General features: G+C 33.1%; 1 long non-coding RNA gene across 1 annotated transcript in view; it reads left to right on the plus strand.

Moving 5' to 3' along the window:
• The window catches only part of LOC146996333 (uncharacterized), a 343935-nt gene that overhangs the window by 228610 nt on the left and 87403 nt on the right, over window positions 1-27922 (plus strand). Inside the window, exon 3 of the long non-coding RNA XR_015042189.1 lies at window positions 9753-9927. This is a non-coding gene — a long non-coding RNA (uncharacterized LOC146996333). The remainder of the gene's footprint in view (window positions 1-9752; window positions 9928-27922) is intronic.

Here is a 27922-nt window from a genome sequence, read left to right on the forward strand (position 1 = left end):
AAAATACTGCAGTGTTAACTAAAATGTTAACTATTTATTTATTGCATAGAATATGAAGAAGACCAAACCATTTAAATAAAAAATTGAAATTTGCATTTCTCTATTCATTTATTCTCTTCTAATACTTAATATCAGAAAAACTGCGCAAGGCCGTAAAGATATCTAACATGATCTGATGATATCCGAATACGTTTTTTGTATTGCAGCTTGAAATTTATTCATCAAGAAGCAAGATAGTGAAGCAAACTGGGATATTTTAGAAGGAATATAAACTTTAAAAAGTACATATCAACACCGTGTAGTACCGTTTCTGGAACCCCGAAAGCATCATGGAATTATCATCATGGAATTGAAGTGTAAAATTAAATTTAAAAAAAAAATTCAAGAGGAAATTGAATTTGTTTTGAGTTCCTAAAATCGTTCGTGACTGGAAAAATAAAATATCCACAGAGCTTTTAGAAACTAGTGAATTACATCAAAGATCATGTAAGAGTTAACGTGAAGTTCTTCAAACCGGAAACCACAGCTCATTGCAATTCATTAAAGTTACAGCTCTCATAATATTAGACAATTACTCGTCTACCCCAATCCTGGACCTCAAGATAATAATGATGTTTCTGTGATGAATTTACTGCCGATCTTTGCATCATTAGCCCAACCTCAAGACCAAGTTATACTATATTCCCTTATTAGGGCAAAATGTCAATCTTCTTCGTGTTATGCTCCTCAAGATGTGGATAGAGCTGGTAAGCTTTTCGCAGCATTTTTTAAGGAATTTTAAAGAAATTTTATTCTTTACTGCTACAAAAAGTTCTCTTTTCAAAGCCGTAGCAAATATCTTGATTAAATTAAATCTGCTTAATTGATTACTGTCTTTGAAATAACTTTACACACCGTGTCTACAAACCTCCTTACCTGGAGTTTATTTTCAAAACCATTGTTCGTAGACATATATTTCCAATTACAAATATATATTAAATGAAACAAATGATCATGTTTTGGCGTGTTTAAATGAAAAAAAAATCATCTTTGTAAAAATTACAAAAACTAACTGTTTATAATTCCTCTTCGTATTAAGGAAAATTTTGAACTAGTAATAAAAAATGAAGCACAAAAAGTTTAATACCCGTACAGAGAAAACTGACGGAAATATTCAGTTTGTATTGAGGGGGCGGCTAGTAGTAAATTATAATGATTCGAAGCTGATTTTTTTTTTTTTTTTTTCCTATTTAACAATTTTCTTTTGTAATTATATAGAGTTTTTAGTTCATAATTTAGGTATGCCGAAAGAATCTCCAAACAAATAACATATAAATTTTTAAAATCTAAAAATATATTATTAATGTTCACATGATGTTTCATTATATTATTATAACTGTAATCTGGTAATCATGCAAAAAAACCAGTTAAACTACAAGTATTTTTCATTTCTAATTAATGCAAAGAGTATTGCGAATTGGCTGCGGGCCAATACTGAAGCCTATCAATGTTTTCTAGAGCATGAATTCTGTAAAATTTTCTGAGTAAAGTCTCCGTTTTGTGGAAAAATTATATTCCTCGATATTTTTCATAAGAATTTGCATAGAAATGCTTATCACTTAATCTCTTAATACCAGAAGCCTTTTTCTTTTTCTCGTATTTTATTTTTAGTTATTACAAGTACAAACATATCGCTCTTCAATTTGTGTACGATCCCTGAATGTGATATCCAGTTTTAATACCAAATATCTCGGTCAATTTTGGGTGTATAGGATCAAACTTTTGCGTTTGATTTTTTTACGAGTTTCCTAAATTTGTGTATAGGGCCCGGAGGAATGCATAAGTCAGTTTCCGTAATCTTTGTGAAATTGATTTCTTTACATCTAAAAATGCTAAGCTATAAATATTTGCGTCATTTTAAACATTTTTGTAATCGAAAGTATATGTTTACTACCAACGGTTGTCAGAATGACAGCTGAGTAAGGACTTTTATAGACACATGTATATGACTTTAATGTTTCGGAAATTGTACAGAATGTTTAAGTGGCAACAGAAACAAAGGAATGAAAGTGATCGCAGCCACTGAGATAATAATAAAAGAATTTCTACTTAAATATTTATTGAACTTTCAAGCAATACTAAAATTACAGTATAAAAATATAAAAGAATAATCAGAAAAGGTGAGTTTTTAAACTTTTATATGATTTATTTGTCAAGTGCCAGTTACATTGGCCGTTAGGCCATTCAACTCCTTGCTTGCCAATAGCGCTGAAATCTGCAAGAAAAATTTGTCAGTGCTTCACACTCGTCCAAATGTTCCGCCGTCATTGGCCGTCCACTATTACATAAAACACACAACGGCGAATCAGCTAGTCCAATGCGAAATAAATAATTCTGTAAGCAGTCATGTCCCGTCAATAGTCTAAAAGATGCAACCGCAACTGTTCGCGGGGGGTCAGGAACAAAAGCTGGGTTTGATGAGAGAACACTCCAAGGCTTACCCTCACAAGCCCGAGTGGCAAAATCTCTAAAAGTCTTTTGATATGTCAGAAGCTTAATAGAATGGAGACTTGCACTCGTTTTTGGCTTTTGGACAACCATAGCCCCTTTTTCCGCAAGCATATCAGCCATCTCATTCCCATAAATACCGCAGTGTGAAGGTACACATTGAAAAGATATCTTGTGGAAAAGTTCTTTTATGACTTCCTGACACTGTTGAACGCATATGTTCTTACACTCTTAGTAAGAGGAGATGGCCTGTATTGCTGAAATCGAATCAGACAGTACAACAGTCCTCCTGAACGAGCTCTCTCTCAATGATAATTGTTGGAGAGCTACATGAATGGCTTTCAGTTCTCCATCAAAGTGGAGTAATCCCCTACAGGTGTGTAGAAACTGAAAAGCTTGCTAAAACTCCAGCTCCAGCCCCCTGAATCCTATCGATCAAAAAACCATACGTATATAAATGTATCCATTCCTCATCCGGAAAACGATGTTCAATTGTTTCCTAAACTATAGTTCTTATTTGCTCTGGACTCATTTCCTTCTTATCAGTTTTCATTTCTAAATCCAACCGCACATCAAGGAAGCTATAATCCAAAGGATTTAGCAAAAACAGCAGTGCCGGTTTCAGTGTTCTTATATGACTGTATTGTTCTAGGCGAGAAACACACTGCAGAAAGCCATTTTGTGTCTTCATATTTCGTTGTTTATTATAATCATAATTCCTCCGATGAGGGTTACTTGGTAGGCGAATAAGTCTCTGTAAAAGGATGAAAGCACTTTTTTGAATCAGGTTTGTCATTGGTTGGTTTGCCGATACCAACTGCATTGAGAGACTGGAAGTCGTTTTAATAGCCCCGGTTATAATGCGCAGTGCCTGATTTTGGAAGACCTCCAGACGTTGCATCACATCTCGCGTAGCCGAGATCAATATGTCACAGCAATAATGTAGTATTGGTCGAATATACATTTTATACGTCGAGTTGAGAGTCTCTCTACCACAACCCCATTTAACACCAGCTAAGAGTTTAAGGATAGGTAATCTACGCTCCGCCTTAGCAACTACATGCTCTGCATCCTTTCTTCAGGTTAGGCGCTTGTCAAAAGTACAGCCAAGATAGGTGGCTTTATTTTTGACAAGCGCCTAACTTTTATATGATGCACGAAGAAAGTAAACGAGAAAATTAAAAAAAAAATTGAAATATTAAACACTAAAGAAACGCTAATAAAATCAATAAAAAAGCTTATTAGCTAATAAATAAATGTGTTTGTTATTTGATTTTAAACAGCGTTAATTATATTAAACCAAATATGACCATAGTATACTTGCATACAAAAATTGTGTGTTGTGAAATTTCTGCTCTAATGATTATCATGCCCATTAATGGATGATGGATTAACAGATTTGTACCAAAAATCTTTCGTAACATGTTGTTTTTGCAGTAACTAATGCATATTTTTCCCTTTATGTGACTTGAATAAAAAAATACGATTAAAACTGAAGTTTGAAAATATATTTTATATAAAACGTCTTCAAAATTATTATTATTGTCGAAAGGTTATGTATTGAAACATGAAATATATTCTACATTTCGTGAAAATAATCATAGCTTATCCGAAAAAAAAATGTATCCGAAACTTGCTTCTAAGGCAAATTTATGCAAGATATATATTTGATGATATTTCTCTTACTTTATCCTACTCTCTATTTCTGAAAAGCCACTCCTTTAGTGTAACTTATTTCTCATTATAATCCCTACTTGAATAAAAAGTTTCTTATGGCTTGCTTTCATAATATTTACATTGTATAATTCCTGGCAACAACGAATTTAAATCTGAACAGAATTAAGTATTAAAAATTAAGATTATATCCCATTTTTCCTCATATTTCTGCATAATGATTTCTCCTAAAGCTGATGAAGCGAGAAAAACAAAAGAAGTAGTTAATAGTGATTGGTTTTAAGGTTGAATAATTACAAAGGTTTTCCGAGGTTTCAACATTCTGTTCCCTTCGTATTTCATTAAATTAGAAGTAATTAAAGCCTTTAAAGTTCAGTTTTCCAAGAAAAAGTTCACGGCATTTTGCCAATTAGACTTGACTAAAACTGTTAAGTTGAATCTATCTTTGATTGTGTCCGTATATAACCTGAAAAAAAACTATTGAGCTAAAAAAAAGTAATTTCGTAAAAATCAAATTAAAAGCATTTTAACTACAATTTTCATTTATTTCCTATTAAACTTTTATTCTGATTCTGTCTTTTCTCTCACTTTAATTATTTTTACCAAACGAGTTGATATAAACTAAGTCCCACGGAAAGGTTTTTAACATTCAATATTAAAATATGCAGCATTAAAAGTTTAAATAGCTCTTAAGTCATTAATATCATTTTTCAGAATTTTTAATTTAATCATTCCTTAAGTACCTTTTATTAAAAGTAATTTATTTGATCTTAGAGCGAAATATACTAAAAAAGTAGCTAAATATTTAAGCTAACCGTTTCAAAGTAACGTCAGGGAATTAATGCTTGAATAGTGAGGAAATAAAATTAAGTATGTGTAATAATAATTTTCTAAACTTTTTAAAGCAGCATCACCAGCACTGAAACAGAATAATAAGTACATTTTTTGGTAATATGACTTGCATGCAAGAGCTTTTAAGTTCTGCAAATGAAACGTTGTTATACAAATTCTCTTCTGTTCCGTGATATAAGTAAATATCATATTTAGATGTGAGTTTTAAATACCAAATTTGAGAAAGTTTGGGTTGTAACGTAATATATATTTGATGAAAAATCTGTTCAGAACTTAGAGTAAACTATCACTTCAGATATAATTTCCGGTTTATCAGTTTTAGCCAAAACATAATACGTTGTTGCCATTGATATAAGAATCATAAATACTAAAATTGAAATGTTTTAGACTATATTCCGGTATGGTTTTTCATTTAAAACTGCTATGGACTGATATAGCGCTTCTGGTTGCCATTACAAATTGTTATGAGCTTCAAGTAAAGTACCACTTCCGGTTATTCAACTTTCCCATAATCTAATCAACTTTCATATGAACGCAGAAAGCTTAAATATAGAAAACATATTTTTGGAAGTTTCGTATAAGAATTATCCCGAACGAAAAAATCGTTACCCACATACACACAGACAGAAATCGTTGTAAAAATGTACTGGTTTCCAAAAAATAAGAAAAATTTTTAATGTAGCGCTAACTCGTTCAAAAAGAAGCCGATCCGTATAAAATTTTAATATATTGTCAAATAAAATTGCTGAGTAAAACTCCAGCAGTTGGTGATGTGCAATCAAAATACGTTATCTGTGAAGAAGATAAAATTGCATGTTTCAGAGTAAGCGATCAAATTTCGCTGTGATACTGATATAAGAAGTCTGGGATAGTCAATTTGAAACAATGACTTCCGCGCATCATTTGCCGGATTGCCATCTGCAATAGAGAGCTGCTGGGAAATAGAGGCAGGACAAAGTCAAGTGGAAAGACAGAAGTGGCCAGATATCTAAATGTGAGTCTTTCATAGACTTTGACAACAATTTCCAATCACAGATTCGGCATCCAGGAGGTACCACACACCGCTTCGACAACCGCTGATAACCAATATTGTTGTTATCTGCACGAAGAAATAGAATTTCAACTCCGACTCAATTCAGATCCTCCCTTGCTGCAGCAGCTACAAGGTTGGTGTCAACGTCAACCGTGTGTAGAAGGCTTCACAAAGAAGAACTATACGCGAGGCGACCAGCCATTTGCGTGCCGCTCACCTCACGTCATAGAACGGAACGTTTGAGGTGGACAAGTCAACATGTCCATCAGTGGAGGGCTATTCTTTACGGATGAGTAAAAGTTTAGCCTCCAAAGCAACAGTAGGTATTATTTGATTTTTAAAAAATCTGGAACCCTTTATCATCCATCAAATATCCGTGAAAGAAATGCATACAGTAATGCAGTGTCTGTATTTGGGGTGGTATCTTTTTGGGTGGACGCACAGCCCTCCATGTCTTTCGACATGAAAGCATGAATGCTCAAGCATATAGAGATGACATTCTTATGTGTGCCCTTATGAAAGGGCAATAGGTGAACAGGTGATAATTTTCTGCTACGGGACGAAAACACAAGACCGCACAGGGCTGCATATCATGCATGATTATCTTCAGCAGCAAACAATGAAACGCATGGAGTGGGCAGCTCAATCGTCGGATCTGATTTCTCTCGAGCATGTTTCGGATGCTTTAGGAGGTATTTTAGGAAAGCTGCTCTGAATGGCTCTCACTTCGTACAGAGCTGATGGAATGCATAATTGACAGCATCGCGTATCTCTCTATCTTTTGTATTGCTTATAGGTGATGTCATACTCCATATTGAAGGTAATATTCCTGTACCAAGCTGTTCATTTTATACATATATTAATTTCCATAACACCATAATTGTCCTTCTACGTTTAACGTTTTGAGTAATTGTTATTTTTGTTATTTTTTCTTAATTAATGATAGCCACTGTAGTGTAAACGAGTTTTTGGGACATTAATTCGTGCTTATTGAAAACTCAGGATCGAGTTTTTGGACCGAAAACATTGCCTTCCTTACCTATGTATACAGACTGGCCCGAGAAAAAATGGCTATGGTGTTCGAAGCCCATTTCTGCTCAAAATGAGTACTATTTTTCTGTTTTTAATAATTTTGTTACGTGTGATATCTTTCTTTAAAAGCTTTTGATGTAAATAAGCAGGCAATACCAGAAATTAAATTTTTATTTGTTATGTAAGGATTATGTTAATTTTATTAACAGTTAAATTTTGAGTTAAACTTCCTTTCCTATCACTTCCTAGTTTCAACTTACCACTCTTCCGGCCAGAATGTAGTTTTATAATCACGTATGAATGTAAATTGAGGAAGAGCGGTATTTAACCGCGAAGTTCTGCTGTTTTAGTCAGAGAGAACCAGAGAATCTGATTAGCCCGCGTCCGCCTTTTTAGGCTACTCTTTCTTAAGCTATTGTTACGCTCGGCCGTACTTTAAGCCTTAATAGCTTCGCAGTCAATAAGCATTTTTCGGATGTTAAGGGTTCAACTCCGTTAGAATCTTGATAGCTTCGGCTATATCTTTTTAGTTAAGATTTTAGTTTAGTTTAGTTCTTAGTTTCCTAAGTCCGAGTGTTGGCTTTATTGTAAAACACAAAGAACGGAGTTCTGTTAAAATTTAGTTGGAATAATAAAGAGTTATTTAGCCTTCTTACTTGTTTCCTGTACACGAGCTCAAGTGATTATTCGCTTACTAGTTAAGCTTCTTCACATTCAACTTACACAGTGGGGAATCCTACAGTACTAATTGAGTATCATAAATAAAATTTTTACTTAATACCTAATTTTTATGCTAAGTAATTATTAGCAAATTTCTGAAACAACATAACTGTCAATTTTCAGCTTTATTTACATTTCTGCACAAATTATTAATGTAATCGAATTTTGAATTATTAGTTACATATTTTTGTCATTTTTATAAAAGCAAATAAATAAAAAATTTTACTTAAATAATAAAAAGACACAAAAAATGCAGCAAGTAGTTAAAAAATATTTCTTTTTCTAAAAAAACGTAAACGTCGCGAAACCTTAAACACCGAGAGTAACTCTACCGCAGTACGTCGATCTCCTACTACAGAACGTAAAATTTACGACTTGTGATAAGGAAGAATCCTCTATCAGATTCATTCCTAAGAACAGAAATCTGGCGTATACAGGAAAAATAAAGATGTCTTTTTACCTAAAGATTATAGTAGTGTTTCACGTGTAAGAAGGAAGGTGAATTTAAGCTGCAATAAAAATTAAAAATAAGATTTCTTATAAAGAATTTCTTTTATTTTATAAGTAATTTCACTCAAACAACGTAAAGTAATCTTAACGAAGAATTATTTTTTTTCCTATCTGAAAAAAATGTGAGATGTCTAAATCTTTCCCTTTCACAATGAAAACCTCACCTTATCTCTACAATAAAATATCACTCTTTAAATGAGTTGAAAAATTTGACCTACTAATTTTGACAGACTGACATTCTCACGATCTTAAAGAAGGTGATCATTGAAAGAGCCAGTTAGAATGTACAGGAACAAATTCTATTTTTGATTAAACATAATGTTATTCTAATTATTATTTATCAGCAGCCTAAATGTGCATTAATTTAACTAAACATTTCTTTAATTATTACCTTCTGAGAACAATATTTTTAGCGTGGCATTTTATATGCCTGTCACCTAGACTTATTCCTACATCCATATTAAAATATTTTTAAATGTTTATCAATATTGAAATATATTAAGTATTATTAAATGCTAATTAATGTTGAAATATATTAAGTATTATTAAATGCTAGTTAATGTTGAAATACATTAAATATTACATTTAATTATCTTTACATTTGGAAAGACTTGTATATTGCACTTTCATGTATATTGCAAGATGTATTTTTATTTTTTTTTACATTAAAGTGATGTATGTACGGTAACGAATAGGTAATCAAGGTTTCTCATTTGCAAAATGTTTCTGTATTAAATGTATTTACCTCTAAATCGTAATAGTTGCAAAATACAAATTTATACACAAAAATAAATTTGTGTGTGTGTGTGTGTGACACACACACACACACACACACACAAAAAAAAAAAAGGAAAGGAAAGAAAGAGAGAGAGATTAAGTGTGCAGTTTGAAAACAGAGTGGAGTTGGCAACAACTATTTTGGTGACGTCATGCCACACACTTCCTCTATCCATGCAGCTAGTTTCGATTTAACCGACGACGCCAATAGGGAGTACTGCGTCATTAAATGAACACGTGCAACTAGATTCTGCCGGAAAAATGTCTAATGTAAAAACCGAACAACGAATCAACATCAAGTTTCTTGTGAAACTTAAGAAATCAGCCATGGAGAAAACATTTCAACTGGTAACCGAGGCTTATGGAAATGAAACTTTGTCTCCACGTTTATCATGACTGAATGGGTTCCCAGTGGTCAGACTTTTAATTAACACTACGACATTGAAGTACTAAAAATACTACATGAAAGTATGAGGGAAAAGAAGCCCATAGTTGTGAAGTGATGGATGGCTGTTGCACCAGGACAATGCATCCGCTCACACGGCCCTATCTGTCAAGCAGTTTCTGACCAGCGAAAACATTAATGTGATGGGGCATTCTCCTTATTCACTGATTTGGATGTATGCGACTTTTTTTATTTCCTAAAGTTAAATCTTACTTATTTCAGGGAAACCATTTTACCTCAGCTGAAGGAGTTCAGGTAAAAACGGAGAATCTCCTGAAGGGCCTTCCAGAAACCTCGTTCCAGAACTGTTACCAGCAATGGCAGCACCGAATGCAAAAGTATGTGAATGCTGAAGGGAACTGCTTTGAAGATGATAATGTCTCGGAGAACTGATTCTGTAAGTATAATGATTTATTAGACTAGTCTCTTTTTGTGTGTGTGTGTTACACCTTGTAGTTAGCAGAAATTTTTAAAAAAAAATTTAAAAAAAAAAAAAAATCAGTATGATTAACGCAGAGACAGGAAAAAGTACTGTCAAACAAACAGCCCCTGCATCAGTCTTTTTCGCATTTCACTAGAATTTTCGGGTTACATTAGGATAAAATAATCTGTCGGCCTATGCACCTAGCTTATTACGAACTCCAAGTAGGGTCGCGTTCAGCCCCTGATAACAAAGAGCAGTAAAAGATTATAGAATATGCTAGAGAAGGAAGTTCCATCATGTCATGTTTGCCTCTATGATCATAATAAAGCGTTGTTTTTACTTTAATAAGTATCTGTTTCATTAATAGGGGACTAAGGAAATCAGCTACAGCTCCTGTAAATCTGGATCCAAACCATACCCGGTAAGCTTGTGTAGAAAGGTAATTAGAGAGAAATTTGCAGCACTTTTTAAAATCCAAAGGTTTTGTGAGAAAAACAAACCATTTTTCCTCCGAACTTTTTTCAATTAATAAAAATCTTTTATGCTTACATTGTATTTTGAGGTTTTCTTTTCATGTATATATCTAATGAATTTGTCCCACAAACATCATTACACACATACATAAACTGCTGTCTAATGAAATTGCAACACATACTTAATAGTATCCGCATTACTTAACAGAAAATTTGAATCTGAAAATCGGATTATCTTAAAATTTGAATGATGCTTATACCATGTAAAAAGATTCAAACAGAATCCAGGAGTGCATCGCATGCCCATTATAAACATTAATAACATCCCTTGCAAGCAATGTAAAAGAGAAGAATAGAGAGCAGGCGTTTTACACGGGAATCGGATGTACTCGTTCTTTGTTTGCTTACAAAGTATAAATACGCCACGTGCAAGAAGACAGAGTTCAAATCAGCGTTCTTCCGAATTCGAACAAATATCCGATGTAGAGTAATACAAATTCAGACACTATTTTCAAGGCGACTTCTAACGGAACAGAGCAGGTTATCTGCAGTTATAATAATGCGTTGAAGTACACTTTCGTTAAATATCGTTTCTTGGACTTGTGGATGGAGTAACGTCATCTTTCAGACGAATTTATAGATGAACACTTCCTTTATTCACAGCCACGGGGTATAAAGTCTTTATACTCCACGCTCGAAACTTTATAAGTCTTTATACTCCACGCTCCAGTTAAAAAGAACATTTTGACAGCATTAGGCGTTTATAGCGGCAACATGAGGACTAGTTGTTAAGTTTTTCATTACGTATCATCATACCGGTCCAGTGCTTGGATTTCCTTTCGGATGCCACTGGGTATGAATTCAGCTCTCGTCTAAAATGTATGCTAGGTATGCTGAACAGTCAGCTTTATATCATAGAAATGTTAGATTTTGTGGTTGTCCCACATTTTCAGAATATCACACGAGCAATCTATGGAAAAGACGATGCTTAAACGCACATCACAAGCAACAAGCAATATTTTCTGTATGCATAATATACTCCGCTACTGTCTTAGACAACTCGCTCATCATTGAAGATCATTTCTTCAATGAATATGTCTGGTTCGTAAAGCGCAACAATAATCGTCATAAAGGGTATCGAAAAGCTACAATCCCTGTTAAAGGTGTTTTGTAGCGGCTTTTGCAAAGGAACTGTAATTAACCATTCCTCCTTTAAAAAATAGAGGTCCAACGGTCAGAAATAACTCAGGCTATCATACGGAGTCTACTATTCATTCTATACCTAGCCATGTAGCAGACGTTATCGTTGTCCATGTTGGCTGTACATAACACTGATCCAAACTCATATGTCCAAACTATCTTAAATTTAAGTTCATGTTCTCATTATAAGGCATTTGTCAAATAAATATGGTGTTTTTGCCTTTTAGCTTTCACAGTGTTGTGTTTTAACAAATGATTACATAAAAGAAAACATTACTGAAATTCTCAAGTACTTTGCAAAATATTTGCCAGTCTGCTAAATGGCTTCTAAAATAAGTGGATTTTAAAGATATAACCTATATGTAAATATAAGATTTTAAAGGAAATTTTAATGATAGTTTCTCCAGCTAACTATTGTTTCAGTGTAAAATTTAATAAAAGTATTAAAATATTAAAAAAAGAAAGAAAAATATCAGAAAAATCGAAGTAACAGAAATATTAAATTCAGGTGTTGATTTAATAATAACGGGAATTTTCATTATTCAGACCTACTGAGGCTTTTGGGAGACCAGTTAAAAAGAATCGTCATTACACTGCAACTAGAAAATAAACTGGAAGTTCACACATCAGACGCGTTATTCTGAAACTTTGCTATTGTTTCTGAGCAATGTGAACGGATGTTAGAATAACGCGATCTTGGTGCATTGGAACGTTGGTCTGGCAATTCGTACCAAGATTCAGATAAGAGGCTGTCAACTTGAATGGTCTGACTAGAGGAAAGGTTTGATGACAACAAGTACCACACAGGAAAACTAGAATCCGTACCTTCAAACATCATGAATAGTGCAACGGTCTCAAGTTCTGAGTAGCAACACGGACCTTTTTCCTCTTTGAAGAAGCAGTAAAGAGCATATTAAACAGTTTCTTCTTTCATTACTTCTTTATAAGCAGCTATAATTGTATGACGTCACACTTTTCAAATTCTCATAGGAAACGTATTTCCAGAACATACTATAACTAGAAATTCTAAATACATTAAATAATTTGGAAATATTTTAATGTTATGCCAAGAAATAAAATACAGATTTCATATTTAAGGGAAACAATCAAATAGGCAGAAATGATAAATAAATCTTAAACAACTAAAGAATAGTTATTTTAAAGGCACACAGGTTAGTCGAAGAAGAGTTCAATGTAGAGAAATTTTAGATATCTCTATGGATGAGAAACAGAGACGCTTGTTAATATCAGAAATAAAAGTAGGAATTCAGCACTTCAGTAGATTGGTTTTATGGAAAACTGCATCAATTTCCAAGGATTCTCTGTAAATATTGAACACTGACTTTTGCCTAGTTTCATTTTTAACTTTAGTAACTTGTAATTCTACAGTTAAATATATGTAAATAAGAGGCATGAAAGAAAGAGAAACAAGTGATCAAATATTTGCATCGATCTAAATCAAATGTTTGACTCGTGGCATTTTTATGTATTCTTGACATGCAGTACTAAATTTTTAGATGAAAGTTTATTGCCTTCTTTTATAAGCGTTTGTTTTTTATCAATAATTCGCAGTATTTAACACTGCAAATTTTCTTCTTATCTTTTAGAACATTTGAAAATCGTGTTAAATATGTGTATTCAAAAATCCATATTAAGCTGGATTTGAACTAATTCTTTCAAATTCTGCCATTAATTGATTTTTTTATTCCTATTAAGAGCTGGCCTTCATGGTTCAGTTTAATTGAAAGCAATTATTTGAATTTTGAAATTAAAAAAAATGCCATTTCTTAAGTCACTAAATTACTAAATTAGTTTTAGAAATTTCATTCTACATCCCCCTCTAGACCGATTCTCAGTTCTATCGAAATCAATTTATTTCACATATATTCACTCTTTAAAAATTGTAATTACTTTAGTTTATTTTATCCTATTTAAGTGTTTTTTAACTGATGACTTTTTTATCGAATTTTAAAACTACGTTAGAAAAATGTACTTCGTTTCTTTTGATTTGAATTGATACTTTCATTATCAATTTACTTCGATGCAATTTTTTCCGCTTTTAAATCAATTAAGATAAATTTTAATTATGATTTAATCATATTGCAACACTCACTGGTTTCGTGATTAAACGGTAAAGAGTTTCACCTAATTTCTCAGAATTCACAATCTAATCTCCTTTCACTTGCCTTTCTAATCAATTTTCACTATCTTTTCTTTTCAGTCTTTATTCTTTTCCTAGCAGTATTGCCAGGATTTCAAATTTAGCTGAAGCCCGCTTGGTTTTGAAGTGAAACTGTAATTCAAGTTGGAGTCCAAATTAAAATGACCTCCGATATTTTAATTTATTGTTTAATTATTTGTCATCAATTTGATTTTTAATTTATTGACTTTTATTTTCTTTGCATTTTATTTAATTTTAATAATCATTACTTATTAATTTAATAATATTATTATTATTTATTATTATCATTATTTGCTTTTCGTGAAGGTCTTCCATAGTACTCAGGCATTCAATTTTAATTATTCATTACTTATTATTTTATTATTATCATTATTGTTTATTTTTCTTTCGTGAAAGCCTTCCGTAGGACTCGGGCATTTCTAGCTTTAGAGCTCTGAATATTGCACACTGTAGGTTTCCTAACTTCACCTAAATTTCGTTTTTAAGAAAAAAACATTAGTATTATTAAAACGTTGTTATTCAGTAAATGAATTAATGAAAACTTGAAATATCGTTTAGGTTTTAAGTTATTAAACTCATTTCTTCATATGAAATCTTTGAGGAAAAAGGAAACTATTTATATATTGTAGTGATACGAAACTTTAAAGATGAGTGGCAAATGACTCAAGTTAGAAAGTTGATCGCTATAATGGAAATTTGAAGTCAAAAATTATGACATCTCAAGATCTAAGAAATTGAAATCCTATGGTTCGTTTTATTCATTTGCTGTTGCGTGCTTTGCAGGATGCAAATTATCTACGTGTATGTAAGGAAAGGGTATTAGAAAGTTAGGACAGAATTTTGGCAGGACACAAGGACCGTAGTGATATACCCTCACCCAGTTCTGAGAATTAACTTTAGACTGATGTTAGCCTTTTGCTAGTTAAGTTTTCTCGCACAATTAGAATAATTTGACTTAGAATAATTACTCTTTAATAGGCTTTTTCTTTGTGAATTTAAATTACGTTAAATTTTAATTTACATTTTACGTTAGTTTAAATCCTGCAAGAAGAGAAGCTTGTTCTTCTTGCAGGAAAGAAATAGCAAAAATTCATTACAATTATTTCAGGTGTCATTTATCTCAATGCAAGCAGAGAGGTTTCAGTTATTTATGAAATGGTAGCTTTGAAGTAATGACACTGAAAATATTCGGAATATTTGCGTCTTCTTAGCTCAGCCTTCCTAATATCCGGAGGCCGAGTATTTACAGATTCTTAAATCAAAATCCCAAGCATATAACTCAGGACCCACCGATCTCCATCTACTGCTGTGCCGTTGGTGCGAAAGGAGAGAGAGAAGAGGTGATGCGTGAAGAGAACGAGAGAAGTGAGGGGCATACAAATGGGCTGCATTTAGAAAGGGAACTGGTTAGAGCGAGATGGAGGAGCGGAAGCCATAATGATCCCCATCCTGTGCTGACACACCCACCATTAAGAACGCGTTTCATTTTTGTGTACATGCTCCCGGTCATCGCATCTTCGAGATCATCTTTGGTGCTGCGGTTACGTTGAAAAGGAAGTTCCCTAGCCTTGGGAGATACAACAGTAAGCACCCACAAAATGACACGCCGTCTGCCATTTCCATTTCGATTTGAACGATGCCGTTTGAAGCTGTATCGAAGTGGAAAAGTCTTGTCGGTGTGGCAGCGACTTGTTTGTAAAATAACATATGTTTCAATGATCCTGGCACAGCTGACTGAAATTATTTCTGGCACTCAAAGAGTAATTCGAGATTAAAGCAATATACGTCAATTATCTCTCTTTCGAATATTGTAACTTATTTAAATAGAAAAACCAGTGCAGTTTATCCTGGGGAATAGTAACGCCCTCGAATAGTCTTTTGCTTCAATTAAAATTTCCACTCGGCTTACGCCGTACGTGTAAAGATGCTGCTCCTAATGTCGCTTAACCCTCTAAGCAGCTAAACTTTCAGATATGCGCTCAACAACAATGGCTCGCTATAGCCTTCAAATACCTTCAAATAAGCATATGCATGTCATTTGTATGTCGAAATGCGTTAAAACAATTAAGACAGTATACCGGAAAGAAAAGAGAGTGCGTACAAAGCGGCAGAGAGGTTTTGGAATTATACTATTTAAGAAAATATTATATCTTTCGCATACTTCTGGGCTTGTTTTGGGATTTCACTTTCAGATTCTAGCTCATTTTAGCTAGAGTTTTATTTAACTGTCAGCTTGCATATCCAATCTGTTTAGAGCGTCTGTAGTAGTTATTACACTGACGAAACCTTCGTCTCAATTTTTTTCATTTCTTCATATTAGTTAGGATCTGGTATTACTTTGCCTACCGTTTCTTCTCAAGTGAAATTCAAATTTCGCTATTCATAAATTATTTCGAACTGCCATAATTATTCTTGTTTTGAGCAACCTCGTAGAACATGTTCTATATTACTTCATTACTTTTTCTCTTGTGATAGGAAGCAGAATGGACACCTGAGCTATTCAAATGTTGCCCCTTTAGAAATTTTTAGGACGGGGAGGGGGGAGAGTTAATTTTTTTAAATTAAAAATAATTAAATTATACATTGTTCAACTGTCCAATAAAATACAACTTTTACAAAAAAATAAAAGGGCATTCATTTGGTTATTTTGGTAATAACTAATTTTAACACATGGCCAACTATATCTCACAAAATATAATCCAAAATCTCGTATTACGGAGCTTTCTGTTTATTGAAACAACAAATTAGTTACATAAAATTTGACAAAACAACACTCTTATTTGTTTTTTTTTTAAAACTTATTACGTGATCCGCTATTAGGCACTACACGGAAAGGGAGGAATACCCCGTGGAGGTCTTTTTAAGAGAAACTGGCTCGTATCCACGTTACACATGAGGAAAACCACGAAAACGCCCTTGCAACCAGTCCGTTCACCGGGACTCGAACCTCGGACCGAACTACCAGTGTCCAGCTGCTTTCACCGCTCGGCGGCTGGTGGGCCTTACCCTTGTGTTTGGCATAGATTTTAGTGAAGACTCTATCATTTTCGAAGGCAAACAGGAACAGATCCCTCTTCATCAATTAGATTTTGCTTACAAACGCTCAACCATAGGTGATACTTTATTTAAAGCTCATTTCTATTAAAACCTTGGAATCTGCAGGAGGTTATTTGCCGGCAACATCATATTTTGTTTTGTTTAATATTGTTTACAGTGTATTTTTATGAATGAAAGTGCACTGACATCCATAGTTTGAGTTATTTCTAATTCACAAAACCCTACAATACAAATTTATATTGGGTTATCTTATTTTAAGAATTAAATTTACAAGGACCTCATTTCCATTACCAAAAATAAGTAATGGCTATAATTAGTATATTTCAAATATTTTCATTGTTATTTACTTTGTACTGCTTTCGATTTTACTAGGTAAGTAGAAGGTATTTATTTAACACAAAATTCCACAGCTGTTATATAACAATTATTCCAAATTTCGAATGCACTTTTTCTACTGTTCTCATGTGAAATATATATCCATAATAATATTATGGACGATCCGTCCATAATAATATTATGGACGAACAGAATAAGAAAGAGGGTGGAAAACCTCCGAATCCGTTCTAATCTTTTCCTTTCATGTGGATGTTATTCGCTCTCCCACCCCACGTCGGTGCACCCTGGGCAACGTTCTCGGTATCTGGCCACAATAAACAAAAACAAAACAAAAAGGGAAAACATTTGAAACAAAAACAACACGTACAATAAAAGAGGTAACATGTTTCCTTAAATTAAATGGGTTTAGCGTAGTATTACTTCATTTGAAAGTTTTTTTTATCGGATATTAACAAATAGCCATAATCTTAACTAACTTTATGCAAAACTGTCAGGCAGGTTTATATCCGAATAATATTAAGCGCTATTTCTCATCAACCATTCAAAATTCACTCTCCCGAATGAGTCATCGTATTTGATGGCTGATGCGATGACGAGTTTGCTCACTGACAAGCATGGAGTTGAAACGTTTCTGGATTCCGGAACAATAAAGAATTGTCATCGCTGAATAAAAAAAAACCGGTCTGACAGAGGATGAGTTTCAGCAGGGATCTTTCTAAAAGTAACTTGGTAACATTATTTCCACATGACGTATTATCTCTTTCAATGTATGCAGTTACGAAAAGACAAAAGGAATTTACGTAAGCGTAATTTGCTGCCTAGCTATTTTGATATGTATTTAAACTGACAAAAACATGTGTAGATTTTTTTACGAGAATTTTCTGCAAAGCCTACGACAGACATACACCGTTTTGAAAAATTTTAAGAGTTTTGATTTCGTATCTAATTTTTAACATTAAACTCTCATACACATTCTTCCCCTCTCCCTCCCTCAAAGAAAGAAGGGGGGGAAAAATCAAACTCATCCCAGAATTTCACTGTGAAGCCCCACGACGTTTTTAATATTTCTTTAAAACCTGAGTATTATATTATTTATGTAAATTTTACATATTATATAATATGTAATAATAATTACATTATTGTTACATATTACTCATTAATACGATAAGCCAGTATACTTTCTATAAGTATTTTGGTATTTGTCAACGGCTGCTGCTGATAAAAGATCTGCTGTTTGAAAATATCGGCTGTGTAGAAATTAAAGTCCTGACCCCCATTAGACTGATAAGCGATCTATCGCTTCGTCTAAAAATATTAAGCGAAAGTCCTACGAAAGTCAAATTAATCTTTTTATTAAATCTTTAGTTGAACAAAGCACGTAACTTATGAGTACAAATAAACTCCGCCCCTTGCGTATATTTTAAATAACTAAGTTTCAGATTCAAAGTATCGTAATCGGAGCCTACGCAAAGCAATCTACTTAAGCTGGCTCAGTATTTTAATGACGCGTTTTAATGTCTGCTGTCGAAATGGATAATCATTGGCAGAATTGAGAGATATAACGTAAACTGCAAGCGACACTACAAAAGTTCTAACGCGCAAACATTCAAAGATCTCGACTTAAGCAACTAATTTGCGTCCTGGTGAGGACTACGAAAACGCAAAAGTTTAAATCCTAAAAATAGTTTAATTAACAAAAAATACTCTAAACATTTCTCAAATTCTTTCACCTGAAAATTAAGGGGAGGAATAAAAGGAAAATTTGGATGAGGACATAATCTCCGTCAACTTGTAAAGAGCAAAGACCCTCTTCCCCAGTTAAAAAAAAAAAAAAAAAAAAAAAAAGGCTGGAAAAGAGATGAATTAATTTTTTTATGAAAAATAAAAACAACCCATAAACAAATAAAAGCGTAAAAAAATTCAAGAGTGCACAGTAGTCATTTTATGTTGCGTAATATTCACGGGCCTTCTTAAGGCAAATACGTAGTCACGAAACTAAAGCCAAGAAACATTGAAAGTTGGCTTTGTGTTCGATTTATTATAGAGTCGAAAGACCTGAGTGCAAGAAGTTTGCACGTGTTTTTCAATGTTAAATGCATATATATGTAATGCCGATCGCTTGGAGCTGTGAAGAAATGCAGATGCCGTGACGTCATTCTCTCTACTATAAGGTCCATGCTCTACTACTACGAGCTCCTAAGGCGCCAAGCAAAATTAGGAGAATTACCGTTTTTGAAATGATAGACGATAAACGGGGGAGCAGAGACGCTGCTCTTGTTTAAAACGAACTTTGACGAATCATTACTTTTTTTAATTCTCTTAAATGTTAAATTTATGTAATAATAGTTTGTCTAATTAAAATATCTTTCGTTAATTAATTTGTTCATCGTTTAAAATCCCCACGTATATAAACCAGTTTCGCCCAGAAAATTTTCCACGAGAGCATTCTTCCCTCAAAAGCATAATTTATACGAGTATTATAAAGCTTTGTCTCATACAAGTAGTATTCTGTTTCAGATTGCTTTTACTCACGTTGCAATATCTAGTTTGTTCAGCTAGCATAAAATGAGACTAGATCTACCTAAGTGTTGATCCTTGCGAATTCTCGTACAGGCTTCAAGATAAACACAACCAGGGAAAGGGTGTAAAAGGCCCTTTTCTTGAACACATTTATAGTTTACCGACGGCACGGACTTGACGTGCTTACAAACACCTACTTGCAGTGAGTAAAGGATAATGTAACACTAAATATAAATATTAGTGTGAGACTACACAGTTCAGTTTAAGCTAACAGTTTAAGCTGACTCAGAACCTCCATTGGCAAAATAATAACTCGACATCAAAAATGCACAACCGATATTAAGATTAACAGCTGGAAGAAAATAGCAACGTGCATTCAACGTGCCGATTAAACTTTTCGCTCCAACAGTTTAAGTACTTTCGTTCACCATAACTCATTTACATCCTGTCGAGGAAACACGAGAGGAATAAGAGGATAGAGGAAAGGTTCACAAATTAAAGTAACTATTAATAAAAAATAAATTAAACCCTACAATGTTACGCATTATTATTGTTACTAAAAATGAGCAGTAAAAGGCAAGACACGCCTAAGGTTTAGGTCAATGAATTTTCCAAAAGGGTATTCTACTGTATTAATTTTTTTTTGGGGGGGAGGGATGATTCTGGCAAAGCACTTGAAGGTTATCTGCTTAAGAGGAGAGATGCTCTCGTAGAGAACTTTGTAAGGAATTTTATCTTAATTTATCGGGACTACTATTTCTTCTTATTGCCTTTGCAAACATACTGGAGTCCTGAGTAAAAACAGGGAGTTAAAACTATGTTCTTGCAAATGTAGAAGATACGACACAAATGGGAAGGGTTTAATTACCCTTTATTCTTCACATAGTTTACAGACGTTCCCGTGCTTCGGGATACAAAGACCAGCACTTATGGTCTGAAACGTACTAAAACTAATTAAACTTATGGTTGAAAGAACTAAAACTAATTAAATTAAATAAGAGCTAAACTCAAATGCTTTACAAAGACCATTAACGCTAAGATTGACATTATAATCTTTACTTATGTAGTACGCAGAATGCGGGAAAACTACAATACGTCTTGAATATCAAGAGAAATAAATTCTAGCCTTAAAGGCGAACAGCAACTGACTGAAAAGCGGGCGTGAGGTAAGGTAGCGAGAAGTCTCTCTCTCTAACTCTTTCTTGGCTAAAAGCCACAACTTAAATACTTAACAGTTTGCAATCTCAATTTGCATAATCAAAACTAACCTCGTTTATTCTGGCCGGAAGTGGAAAATAAGAGAGGACAGTAGAGTTTTAAAATAAAATAAACGTTAGTAAAACTTAAAATCCTTAAAAATTAACCAATTATTATGTGTTAAGCCTTTATTATAACTTCTCCTTTCCACAGTCTTCACCAGAATGTGAAATAGTTCTGTAAAGTACAGGGTTGTGAATGTTTTAGTGTTAGAACTTTTGACAGGCTTGCCTGCAGTTTACGTCCAATCGCTCATTTATGCCAGTGATTATTCCGAGTCTAGCCATTTCTTTAGCTCAAGTTAAAAACGCGTCATAAAAGAAATTGAGCTAACTTAAGTAGACTAACTTAAGAAGTCCCGACTATATTACTTTCAATTTGAAACTTACACTTAAGTTATTTTGAATACTCGCAAGTGGGGTTTTTACTTATACGCACAAGCTGTGCTTATTCAAAGATTAAATTTAAAAAAAAAAAAAAAAGTTATTTAAAACCTTCTCAAGACTTTTTTCATAATATTTTCGACGAAGCGATAACTCGCATTTCAGTGTCATAAGGTCAAAAGGACTTTGATTTAATGTTTGAAAATTAGAACCCTATAACTTCTTAAAGGAAAATGGCTCGTTTCACTCTACACATGAGGAAAATCACGAAAACTTCCATAATATTTTGAGTTCGCCTATAATAAATATTTTTTGAACCAATTGACTCCAGTAAATTTTTTAAAATGACTGGTATACTCAATTCATAACGGAATACGCATTGATTTATCTTAGTTAATTATCTATATTTCATATTCAATACCAGCATTGATTAGCTAGTTAAAGAAATGGAGAGGGAAAAAATGTTTTCGTCAGTCTTCGCTAATTATTTTTAGAGTTTCATTACGTTGAATAATGCATTTATAAAGCTATGCCCATAAAGACTGATGTTTATTCTGAAAATGAAATGTTTGAAAGCTTTCATGAAATTATGTTAATAATCACAGTTGAATTTAAAGTTCTATGCTCCGAAAATTACAGTTTCTTTTCGAACATTTTTTTTTTTTTTTTCTGAGAAGCTTATATTAGTGCAACAAATAGCTAAACTTTAAAGCTAGTTGATGAAGATTTTTCATTTTTCGTTCTTTTTTCCTGTTGAAGTTTAGTTCGAAATGAGATTCTAATACTAAGCAAAGTACAAAATCCACTGTGTAAACAATTTATAGCGTTACAAAACACTAAATACGTTCGCAAAGAAACATTTACAAAAACTTTTCCCAAACAAGTTCCACAACTCACAACACATTAGGCAACTTGTATTTAAATGAATGGCCTTCAATCCTGATTACAGATATTTACTTAAATTCGTAATATAATTTGCATATCTTTATGAGATTAGTTTTAGCATTATTTCGACATCCAGATTTCTCCAGAACTCCCCCCCCCCCAACTTCACTGTTGAAGATTAAAGATATTTTGATGAAAACTGAAGTATATAAATTTCATTCATAAATAACCCGCAGAAAGTCTTTCCAAATGACGCATGAAGTAGAAAAAATATTATTTTAAATCAGTGAAGCTAAGTTTCAAAATGATTAAGATCGTAGTGCTCAGCTATGTTCCCAGACCTATACACTATTTTCAACAACTATACACGCCATTAGATAAAAAACTTAATTGAAAACAGTTTTAAACGAAAATCAGAATAAAAACTTTCGCTCTCCCTCTGTCTCTCGTCTGTCTTAATTATTTTCAGTTGCATCCATTCGTTCCTTAGAATCTCCATTTTCTTAAATTAGATAAGCCTCTTATTAAAAGAATTTCTAAAAATGATAAATTATTAAAAGAATATATATATTCTTTTATATATAAATATAGAAAAATTAATTTATATATAAATATAGAAAATTAAATAATTATTAAAAGTGGGAATTTATTTTTCTATATTGACGTACATAATACATAACATTTGAAACATCTTTTATTAATCATGATAATGCTGGGAATATTCATAAAAATTATCATTTATATTATTATAATTAAAATTCAAAGGTGTCTGTAATCGCAAAGCTAGACATGTTTAAATGCGTCCATTATCCAACCATGATCACTGTCTCTGAGAAGTCCATAAATGTTGGATTATGGACAGACTAAAATTCAACGATGGAACATTGTTCATACTGATGTTAGCGGTTGGCGATTTGAGCACATTTTACTTAAGATACGTCATGCGGGATAGTGAAGACCCACATCTGTACCACAGTGTTCCTTCATTCACCTCGTCGGGAATGACATCATGAAACAGAATATCTTCTTGAAAATTGCTTGTGTACTGCACTCTTTCCAGTGGCATTTTTTTCTGTCAGACTTCTAAATCTTTTATACAGCCTTTTTCCACTTTTTTTGGAACACCCTGTATGTACTCTGACAATTTGATTTGGAATCCTCATCTTTCTACTAGTAAGAAACATTAAAAGTTAAAGTAATTTATGAATTTTAACTCAGAGTAACAAAATCTCTTTTTATCCTCACAGTTGAGTGAAGAGCCTTCGTTTGCTAAAATACTGGAAAAAAATAATAAAAAAGAGTAGCATAATAATAAAACTCACTTTTTTATCTACTTTTTATTTCAAACAGAAGACTAAATTATTTTGAAAGATTAATTGCCACTGAAGAACTCTGAAACGTAATATTGCTTTATTATTTTTCTGTATTGCAAATAATATACCTTTTTGAGATTAGTTACAGGAAATGGTTAAGCAATAAAGATAAATTTAAAACTGATGTCAATATAATTTGAATCAATTTTTAATGAACAGCGTTTATATAATTTTAAATTTGTTGATTTTGATGCTCGATGTGATAGCAATACAGAATAAAGGGGTTTCTTTGAATAACCCCCATTTTCTCTCAGTCCAACTGTAACCATTTCTCCCTTCTTATATTAAAATTTTTCCCAGAAAAGAACAAACTGGAATTCACAGTATGTCAGTACCTATTTAAAAAAAAAAGCATGACAATTTCCTTTCTCAAATTGCTATGGATAATGAAGCTCGTCGTCGTAATTTTCTTCGATTCGTGCATGGGGAAAATAGGTACTTCTAGGATTCTAAGAAGCTACAAATTATTCACTAAATATCATTACATCCAAATAAGTGTCCATGTGGTGTGAAGTTTACGCTCAGAAAATCACTGAACCAAGGAGGGTGCAGACCATATTTCTTCAAGACCCCCGACAGCTAGACAAATAAGTGCAAGTAGGCAGATACTAACAGATGCCCCAAGAGTTTTAAGATGAACCAATTGAAGGATTTGGATATAGCAGGATGTGTAGTTTCAAAAAAATTATAACTACACACAAAGAGAATCCAAGAAATTATTTAAGTGTTTTATTGCACCTGTTGAAGGAACTGGGACCACAGGCTTCTAGCATTTGTCACTTAACTGGAGGAAAAATCGATGTTCTAAGAAAATCGATGTAATCGAGGATTTTTCCAGTTCACTTCTTATTTGAATATGGCGATTGTTTATAGCAGCGAAATCAGCTGATTTTATAGTTCTGGATTTCTTCCTGAACCTATTTAAAGAGTTTAACCTAAATAAAGAAGCAGCTTAAATAAACTCGACAGTTTCTAAAACTAAAAGAACAATACGCAATATGAAATATATTGAAAACGCAACTTCAGAAATATTGCAAAATATGTTGAAAATACTTTAAAATGTAAGCAGCTCTTGTTGATATTTAACAAGAACAATACGTAAATTTTAAATGCTTAAATTTGTCGGATATTATAGTCCACCTTTGGTGTTCGACAATTTCTTTGGTAATTTCATTTATGATAAGAAATCGTATATTCGACGAGCAATCTCCGGTTCCTTTCTGTTTTATTATATACTCTAAAAATAGATGTTATTCATTTTATTATACAAAAAGTTCTTTGCTTCCAAAAAGTTCAACAAGCGACTGTATCTTAGATATACAGTGTCTCACAAAAGTGATGGGACACTTGTGCTTTACAAAAGGAAACTGTAATAAAATAAATTTAAAAAAACATGTAAAAATTTTTTGTGGGTGTGTTTCATACTTAAATTTAGTAACAATTATTACATAACATACATTTTCTCAAAATATTAAAATATTAATTTAATAAAAGTACAATTGTTTAGAACGGAGCAAACAATGGCTCACATAAGTGATGGGACACCATTAGATACTACTACGTACTACAATAAAAATATTTTTGGGGTTTTTATTTTTACTCAAAAGCAATTGGCAATAATTTATAAAATCATCTCCAGTTTGTTTTGGAATTTTTATGTTTTTTAGCTCTGTGCAGCCATGAATGCTAAACAAAAAGAAACTTTGCCTGAAATTCGAAAATTAGTTATTAATTTGCATATTGAACGTGGAAAATCTATTAGAGAAACTGCTGAAACAGTTAACTTGCGTTATTCAACAGTCTTCAATATCATTAAATGATATAAAAAGAATCATATGATTCAGGATAAAAGAAGACCTGGCCGACCATCAAAACTATCCAATTATTGTTCGAAATATTAAAAAAAAATCCAAGAATGTGTGCTCCTAAAGTTGCTGCTGATTTACAAGCATTATATGGAGTAATTGTTAACCCTGAGACTATTAGATGAGTAATTCGATCTGCTGGATATCACAGTAGAGCAGACAGGAAAAAAATTCTTCGTAAGTGAAAAGAATAGAAAACTCAGACTGGCTTTCGCAAAATCCAGCATAAATAGGAATTCTGATTACTGGAATGAAGTTATATTTGCTGATGAGAGTAAATTTAATATATTTGGTTCTGACGGTATAGTCTTGGTGTGGAGAAAACCCAGGGAAGAATTTCGCAAGGAGGAGTTATGGTATGGGGGTGTATGTCGTCCGATGAAGTTGGTAATCTTGTTTTTATTGACAGTATAATGGATCAGTATAAGTATACTGACATTTTAAATCAAAATTTGAAATCTTCAGCACGAAAATTGAACCTTCATAACGATTTTAAGTTCTGCCAAGACAATGACCCCAAGCACATTGCTTTGAACGTTAGACTCTGACTGCTGTATAACTGTCCTGAAATAATAAAAACACCACCACAATCTCCAGACTTAAATCCCATAGAGAATATTTGGCAAGAATTCGAATTAAGAATTCGCAAACACACCATTTCTTCAAAACAACAATTAAAATCGGTGCTTCAAGAAGAATGGAGTAAAATCACTCCAGAAATCACAAAAAAATTAGTCGAATCCATCCCAAGAAGATTAAATCATGTTTCAAAAGTAAAAGGAAATCCAACAAAATATTAAAACCTTTTAAAAAGTAAAATGTTTGGATAAATATTTGATGGAAAAGTAAATGTCCCATCACTTATGTGAGCTATTTTTTGCTCCATTCTCAACAATTGTATTTTTATTAAATTAATATTTTACTATTTTGAGAAAATGTATGTTATGTAATAATTGTTACTAAATTTAAGTATGAAACACACCCACAAAACATTTTTACATGTTATTTTAATTTATTTTACTACAGTTTTCTTTTGTAAAGCACAAGTGTCCCATCACTTTTGTGAGACACTGTAGCTGGAAAACTTATGCTTTGATTAGTTCAAAATTTCACATTCAGTTCTGTATTCGTGAACAAAAAGCATTTAGGTGCAGTTATGATCTCATATATATATATATATATATGTATTAAATTAAAGTTATTGAAAAAGAAAACTTTATCTTAATACGTGTTGCGATCACCTCTGACTTTCATTCAAACTGTGCAGCGGCATTCAGTATTTTCATTCAACTGGTCAAGAGTAGCCGAGGTTAATAACCTCATTCCTCTTGCAGGGCAGTTTTTAGTTCTTTGAGAGTACAGCTACAGGTTGAAGCAAGGCTGGCACTGTGCATTCCCGAAGGTATATTACCTATTGCCGGACCTTGCTAACTCTTCAGCTTCTCCCCACTTTTGGAAACAGTCCGAGGTTCTTCCTCTACTATCAATTACTCAAAGAACTTTCGGCTCACCGTGTACTTTGAATGCATCCTTGCTGCACAGAACAATACATTTACAAACATTTGTGCCTTCTCCTGGATTCGAACCAGGGCCCATAGATACGGCATTCAGAGTCATTAACCACTACACCGAGTAGGCGGAAATTTTCTGAGAGTAGCTGGAGGGCGTACACCTGCAAAGACAGCACGACCAAGGGCATTCCAAATATTTTCACTGGTGCTAAGATCAAATAAATATAGAGGCCACATTAAGCGAGCAATGCCTCTGTCTCACAACTGAGTCAATAACTTCATCTTGATAGCATTGAAGCGTCAATTCTTTCTATAAGGACGTGCAGCAGGTCATTCAGAAACTTAGAGAAATTCCATTTCACACCATTATGCAGTCAGTATTGATGATTTAATGTTAAATGATATTACAAGGCTTATTCCACGTTTCATTTTCTCACATGATTCTTTCATGCTTATTATTGAATTCCAGCCCAAATCTTGACTTGAACGGAATGATCAGCAATTTGATTATTTAATTGTTTTCCATTGGGCATGCTAATGACTCGACTTCAACTACGCTGGTCTAATTTTGATACTTAAAGAAATATAAATTCGTGATACCTAGGCATACAATATTTTTCTATGTAGCCTTCGGTCCTCCAATAGTGGCAGATACCTGACAACTGTACTGTGAACCGCTGTTGTCCACGGTGGTTAGCCGAACAGAATTAGAATACCAACTATTGTATTAACGATTCTTCAGGGATTCGACATTGTCACTCGTCGATTGCCCTTAGCTAATAAAGCCTTATATTTACCATCAGTAATCCAGGTTTCCGGATAGCTGATTCATTTGTATGAAACTGCTTTTAGAGGAGAGGAATAACAGATTTATCAACACAAAAGGAAACAGATTTTAATAGGCTATCTACTACAAGCAGACTAAG

Source organism: Stegodyphus dumicola, chromosome 7 (assembly GCF_044657685.1).
Source record: "Stegodyphus dumicola isolate Sdum_Otavi_A_Nest chromosome 7, ASM4465768v1".
In the NCBI taxonomy this organism is placed as follows: Eukaryota; Metazoa; Arthropoda; class Arachnida; order Araneae; family Eresidae; genus Stegodyphus; species Stegodyphus dumicola.